Source organism: Tupaia chinensis, unplaced genomic scaffold, assembly GCF_000334495.1.
Source record: "Tupaia chinensis unplaced genomic scaffold, TupChi_1.0 Scaffold000594_1, whole genome shotgun sequence".
Lineage (NCBI taxonomy): Eukaryota > Metazoa > Chordata > Mammalia > Scandentia > Tupaiidae > Tupaia > Tupaia belangeri.
The window spans coordinates 2,026,728-2,034,046 of NW_006160110.1; the positions used below are offsets into that span (position 1 = coordinate 2,026,728).

Below are 7,319 nucleotides of genomic sequence, written 5' to 3' on the forward strand. Positions count from 1 at the left end.
GGACTGGCAGTGTCCTTCAGAATGTAATTTAAGTACAAATTTTAAAAAATCAGTAACATCCCATTTTCCCCCAGACTTCCAAAACAGTATGCTGATAATACTGTCCAGTATTGGTGAGGGTATGGGAAGAGTTACTCTCATGTACTACTGCTAGGAATGTAAACTACTTTAGGCTTTTGGGCAGTAATTTTAAGGTAATCTTAAAGTTTTAAATGCACATACTATACAGTCAAACAAGGTTAAAGACAGCCACCCCAGAGAAATATTGTTACATGGAATAAAGAGGCATATGTGAAAAGATTAGGTATGGCATTGTCTCTAGTTCTCCTGGCTGTTCCAAACTAACTAGAAGCCATCAACTGGAGTAGTTAGGACCATAACGTACATCTATACCATGAAATACCATAGAAATTGTTACACATATATATATCTCTAAGTATACAGTAGAAAGAACTCCAAGAAATACACTTAAGGGTTTCAAAAAAAGCAAGATGCAAATTAAAGCACACTGTTAACCCAGGTATTTTTAGAAACCCACATAAAACAAACTACATATTATACACAGATGCATGTACACATTACAAATGACATCACATCAACAGAATATAGTCTGAAAGAATTTAAACCAACTTGTAACAGAGGCTATCCCACATTCTAAAATGTTACTAAAGAAAAAAAAATTAATCTGTGTGGTTTTTTTTAAGTCTCTATCAGTTTCTGATATTTACCTGTGGGTTAAATTCTTTGTATCAAACTAATGTCAGTAAAAATGTGAGGGTAAGAAATTCTAAAATGTTTCCCTCCATAATGCAGTAAGAATACTGGCTAATGTCCAAAATCAACTTTTTTTAGATTTCTGGAAATTAAATTTCCAAAGACTTGGAAAAACAGCTGGATTCCAGTAAGCAGCAAGCTTGGTGGCATTTTAGTTTGCCTCATTCCCATTCTCTCCTCTCTAGTTCTTTGGTAGCCTTGAAAACCAACAGCTCACAGGGACCACCAAATAGCAAAAGGGTTATGTTGCTGCTCTCATGTAGTCAACCATGGTTTGAGTCCTGGATCTGGCGGTTTAAAACTCACACTGGATGCGTGTGCATGCATGCCCAAAATCCCAAGAGGAGAATGGAGGAGAAGGGATTGCACCATAGTCATCTCCTTGAGGGATAGGGTGGGGTGATTTCTTCCTTTCTGTCTCTGTCTCTCCACATGAGTCCTACAGTAAAAATCTAAAGAAAACCAAGAGCTCATAATCACAGTGAAAACCAGCAGCCACTGGAGGGGGCAGACAGGATTGTAGGGTCTTCTAAAGCCCCATTCCCATGAAAATGTCATTACTTGACTTGATGGTGGTTCTCTCCACCGCCAAGACGCCACTTATAATGCTGTCACTGACTTAACTAAGAGCTCACCCAGTTCCATCAGTCCTTCCCTAAAACGAGCTTGCCAAAAACAACCAGAGGCAATTATTTAGTGTGGAAGCTGCCTGAGGATGAGGTTAATAGTTGAGGCAAACAATAGCTAACCAAAAAGATGAAAAATAAGAGCTAAGGAATGAGCTGCCTATGAGGGGTGGAGCTTTTAAAAGCTCTGAGGTAAGCCTGGGAATTAGAAAGTCCCATGCATAAACTGTAGACATGTCCGGGACAGACCCGAGAAGGCCCTAAGCTCCCCTGTCTGACTAATTCTGAGGCTCTGTGCAAGTAGAAAGTTTAGGCTGATGCGTAGCTGTAAATGGCCTAGCTGGGTGCTAAAGGCATATCCCAACATGCACACTGAGCTCCTTGGTGAAGAAAGGGAGACTTTCTGGTTCTAGGCATTGAAGACACTAGTCATTAAGTGACCACTAAGCTAGCCAAGCAGACTTCGTACACCACAAGAACATCAACTTCATAAAGAATTAGTTCGGAGCAGCCAGACGGTAGCACAAAGGTAAAACATGATGATGTTCTTCTACACAATCCCACATGGGAGGTTACTGGTTTAAGTCCAGAGATCTCCCTGAGCACACCAGACACAGGCTTGCCCAAGATCCAGAGCTGGCTGAAGCCTGGAAGTGGCATCAAGAGCCCTGTCGGGGGTGCTGTCTCTCTCACACTCATGGAGAAATAAATAAAATGGACCTAAAAGAATCAGTTCAGAAGTGTCACTAAGTAACACAACAAACCCTGAGAGAAGTATTTTATTTTCAAAGCTGCCATATTATTTAAAAATCCAGTTTTCAACCAAAAAATTATGAAACATATTTAAAAAAACAAGAAAGTCAGAGCCATACATATGAAAAAAACAGTTAATAAAAATTGTCCATGGGGCCAGTAGGTAGCACGGTGGCTAAGGGCACTGGACGCCCAGATGGCCAATTGCAGTTTGAGTCCTGGACCTGGCAGCTTGCTTTCTCACCTTCTCTGTCCCTCTTTGGTCAAATCTAAAAAATTAACAAATAAATAAATAAATACGGTTAAATAAAATCTTTTTTTTTTTTTTTTGAGAGGTTTTTGCTATAGAGCGTGTTCACTCGCCAGAAAGACAGAAAGAGACAGACGGCAAGAAATCACCCCCCAGGGGGGAGGCCACATGGCAATCCCTTCTCCTCCATTCTCCTCTTGGGATCTTGGGCCCGCATACACACGTGCCAAGCTTGAGTTTAAGCCACCGGGTCCAGGACTCGAACCACGGTCGGCTACATGGGAGTCCAGCGACACAACCATTACACCAACTGCTGGTCCCAAATAAAATAATTCTTTAAAAAATTATAAAATAAAACTGTCCCTGAGGAAGCCTGGGTACTGCACTCTTACCAAAGACTTTAAATCAGTCATTTTACACTTATTCAAGGAACTAAAGGATTTCATATCTAAAGAACTAGAGGAAAGTTTGAGAATGATGTCTCATCAAACAGAGAATACCAACAAAGAGACAGAAATCATAAATTCTAGGGTTGAATATATATAAAAATGAACTAAAAAAAAAAAAATCAGTGTAAGGGCTCACCAGAAGATGTAACCAGGTAGAAGAAAGAATCAGTAAACTTAATGACAGAACAACTGAAATGATCTAATCTCGAATAGAAATAAAAATGAATACAGAACTATGAACAGAGCCTCAGAGACCTGGGCCAACATACGCACAAAGAAGTGTGCACATCGAGTGTGCCAACATAAGCACAATGCAGTCCCAGGAGAGAAGAGAAAGGAGAATACTTAAAGAAATAATGCCCCCAAACTCCCAAATACTTGAAAAAAATTAATCCATACATTCAAATGCTCAATGATTCCAAGCAAGATAAAACAAGAGTTTAGACAAATCACAATTAAACTGTCCAGAGCCAAAGACAAAAGGAGAAACTTGAACACAGAGAGAAATAACTCATTATGCATAAGCAATGTTCGATAAGATTAACCGCTCATTTCTTATCAGAAACAGTAGAGGGAGGCCAGAAGGCACATATTCAAATTGCTGAGGGGAGGGGGGGAGTCAACCAAGAATTTCTTTTTTCTTTTTAAAAAGTTTGCTAGAGAGTGTGTGTACTTGCTGGAGAGAGACAGAGAAGGAAAGTGAGAAAGCACTCCATATGGGGCCTGGCTGTGTTACAATCCCTCCTCTTCCAGTTCTCTCTTTCGGATTCTGGGCACACATATACATGTGTCCAGCCTGTTTCTCAAGCTGCAGGGTCCTGAATTTGAACTTTGCAGTCAGTCGTGTGGGATCTAGCCACTTTAACTACAATGACACTGGCTGGCCCTAATGAGAATTTCTGTATTGTGAAAAACTACCTTTCCAAAATGGAGAAACCAGGTCATTCTCGATAAACAAAAGCTAAGAAAATTCATTGCTAGCAGGCCTGCTCCAGAAGAAATTCCATGGAAAGTTACATAAGTGAAAATGAAAAAAACATTAAACAGTAACTTGAATCTATACAAAGAAATAAAGAGCACTGATAAATATGGTAATAAAACATAAAAGACAATATAAATTTTTTTTTATTGTAACTGTTTTTCACCTACCTAGTTTAAAATATAACAACATAAAGTAATAATTATATAACTTTGCTGGTGGTGACATAATGCATACAGATGCAATTTGCAGGACAAAGTCATACAAAAGGAGTGATGGAGCTATACAGGAGCAAAACTTTTGAATATTAAAATTAAGTTGGGGGTCGGCCCTGTAGCACAGTGGTTAAGCACTGTGCATTGGAGGTCTAATTCCGCATGGCCAAGCACAATTCAAATTCTGCCCCAGTGGCTTGAAAAACATTCTGGGCGTGTGCGCATGAATGCCCCAAATCCTGATGGGATGGAAAAACAGGAGGACTATGGTGTGTGATCATGAACCGCTGGTGGCGGGGAGGGTTCTGTTTCTCTCTCTAATGAGTGTATTTGCCATCCAGTGTTTAAACATTTTTAAAAGTTTTTTGCTATAGGGTACATGCGCTCACTGGAGGAACAGAGGGAAAGTGAGAGATCACATCACCAGGGGAAATGGCCACACCACAATTCCTTCTTCATTTTCCTCCAGGGATTTTGGGCTCGCACACAAACATGCCTGAAAGTAATTTTCAAGACTCTAGGTCCAGGACTCAAACTGCAGTCAGCCATGTGGGAGTCCAGGGCCTTAACCACCACACAACCTCTTGGCCCCTTAAAACTTTTTAAAAAATAAGTAAATAAAGTTGGTATTAATTTTTTTAAGTTTTTTTTTCCTTTTTTTGCTATAGGGCATGTGCACTCTTCGGAAAGACAGAAAGCAAGAAATTGTCCCCTCCCCACCCCCAAGGGGGGATAGCAACTCTGCAATCCCTTCTCTTCCATTCTCCTGTCAGGATTTTGGGCACACATGCACATGTACCCAGCTTGAGTTTTAAACCGCTAGGTCCTGGACTCAAACTGCAGCCCACTAAGTAAGAGTCCAGTGGTGTAACCATTACACCATTTGCTAGTCCCTGGTATTAATTGTAATTAGACTGTTCATTGTAGCCCTGAAGGCAAACCACTAGGAAAATAATTCAGAAATAGGGAGTAGATCTTCTAGACCCCCGAAACACTCAGACAAGAAGCTATCTTAAATCTAAGGTGTGTCCTGGAACGTTCAGGGAACAAGGTGACTGGAGTTATGCTCTAAACCTCATCTCCTAGACCCCTGAAACACTCAGACAAGCGGAGGAGAGATTTTGTCACAGAATGACCAGAAACCACCACAGAGGCACAAGAAATATGAGAAACCAAGAAAATATCTCTCCTCTAAGTGAAAAGAACAATCTTTCACCATCCACAGACAGTACAGTGGAACTTGTAGAAATGTCTGATAGAGAATTCAGAATATTCATAGTGTCAAAACTATGGGGAGCAGCAGGTGGCATGGTGGTTAGGGTGCTGGAGACTCCCACATGGCCAACCACGGTTCAAGTCCTGGATTTGGTGACTTGCTTTCTCACTTTCCCTCCCTCTCTTTCTCTCTCTGTGTCTGTCTCTGATCAAAATAAAATAAATGAATGAATAAATAAGTATAAATAATTTTAAAAAGTTTATTTAAAAAAAAAAACTAACTAAATGAGATGCAAGAGCTGAGAGACAATGAACTCCAGAAGATGCAGGAGAAAAGAGACAAGTTCTAGGAGGTGAGGAAGTTCTTGCATGATCTGAAAAAGGAAATACACGCCATAAAAAAGAATCAAGTGGAGCTGTTAGAGATGAAGGCTGCAATATAAGAAATCAAAACCTCACTCGAAAGTATTAAAAGCAGATTAGTCCATGCAGAAGATTGAATCTAAGATGTTGAAGGCAAAACCTCTGACCAACAAAAAAACAACTCAAAGAACTGAGAAAATAACCAGAAACAATGAGACTAAAATATGAGAAATACTAGATACCATTAAATACCCGAACATTAGGATAATTAGTATCCCAGAAAGTGAAGAAACTAATAAAGGCATTGATAAATCAATTCTATGAAATCCTGGAAGAAAATTTTCCAAACCTAGAGAGGCATTCAGATATCCAGACCCAAGAAATACAAACAACCCCACATAGAATCAACCCAAGAAAATCTTCTCCAAGGCACATCATAGCCAGATTGGCCAAATCCACAGACAAAGACACAATATTAAAACTGGCAAGAGAGCAACATCAGGTTACTTATAAAGGTAGACCATCAGGCTAACAACAGACCTCTCATCAGAAACAATGCTAGCAGGAAAGAATGGGAAAATATAGTCCAAGTGTTCATTGAAAAACAGTTTCAACCAAGAATACTAACTATACCTGGCAAGATTATCCTTCATATGGGAAGAAAAGATAAAAACATTCACAGATAAACAAAACCTGAAAGAATTTATCAACACCAGGCCAGCTCTTCAAGAAGTTCTGAAGGGAATGCTTTACGAGGAAAACTAAAGACACACATAAGTAAGAGAACGAAAATCAACCAAGAAAATGAACGACTTAATGCTAGGGATAAGAAATATCCCTAATAATGCTGAATGTTAACTTCCAGGTTTTAAATGGAAAGATCGGACCACAGTAATGCTGCAAATTCAATAGAAGAAGATTAATTATATAAGACTGAACTGGTGAAGCAGAATTTTATGACTTTTGAGTAAAACAGTATTGTCTTTTTCTTTACTATGCTTTGTCTTCCCAATTTAAGGATTTTGCCTTCTTTTGAGCTGTTGATAGGTTTAACAATTTGTTTAAACGTTTTTTCTTAATTGTTTCTTTAAATGGAAACATAAACTTTTCTCCCTTCCTGACTCCTCTGGAATTGGAAAATATTTGGGAGTATTCTTATTTTGTGGCAGATGGTTATTTGCATAAGTTAAATTATACCTGTTGCCTTGAATGAGAAATTGGAAATACCTGTTATTGGACAGGGCTTTGACTGAAATGTCATTATCAAAAGATTAACCCAGAAAACTATGGAACTAAGATAGATCTCAAGTAAGCCAAAAGAAGCTCTTGGAAAGATGACCATAAACAGCTCTGCCTGGCAGAGAGAATTAGAGTAGCTACATGAAATAATTTGTAAAATAACCTGAACTTTTCCAGTCCAGCATTGTAGTCGGTAGAGACTGCAAAAGAACAGCCACACCAGAGGATTATTTTGAAGAAGACTTTGCAGGAAGAAAAAGAGACTGATCTTTACTAGCAGATGGTATATCACAGAATACTTGGTAAGCAGGGACCAGCAGTTAGTGTAATGGCTATGTCCCATGTAGTCGACCGCGGTTCAAGTCCCGGACCCGGTGGCTCAAACTCATGCCGGGCGCGTGTGCATGTGTGCGCAAGATCCTGAGAGGAGAATGGAGAAGGGATTGTGGCATGGCC

At 39.6% G+C, this 7,319-nt stretch overlaps 1 protein-coding gene across 3 annotated transcripts in view; it reads right to left on the reverse strand.

Moving 5' to 3' along the window:
* The window catches only part of ME2 (malic enzyme 2), a 66,324-nt gene that overhangs the window by 32,175 nt on the left and 26,830 nt on the right, over positions 1-7,319 (reverse strand). The gene's annotated exons all lie outside the window — the stretch shown is intronic.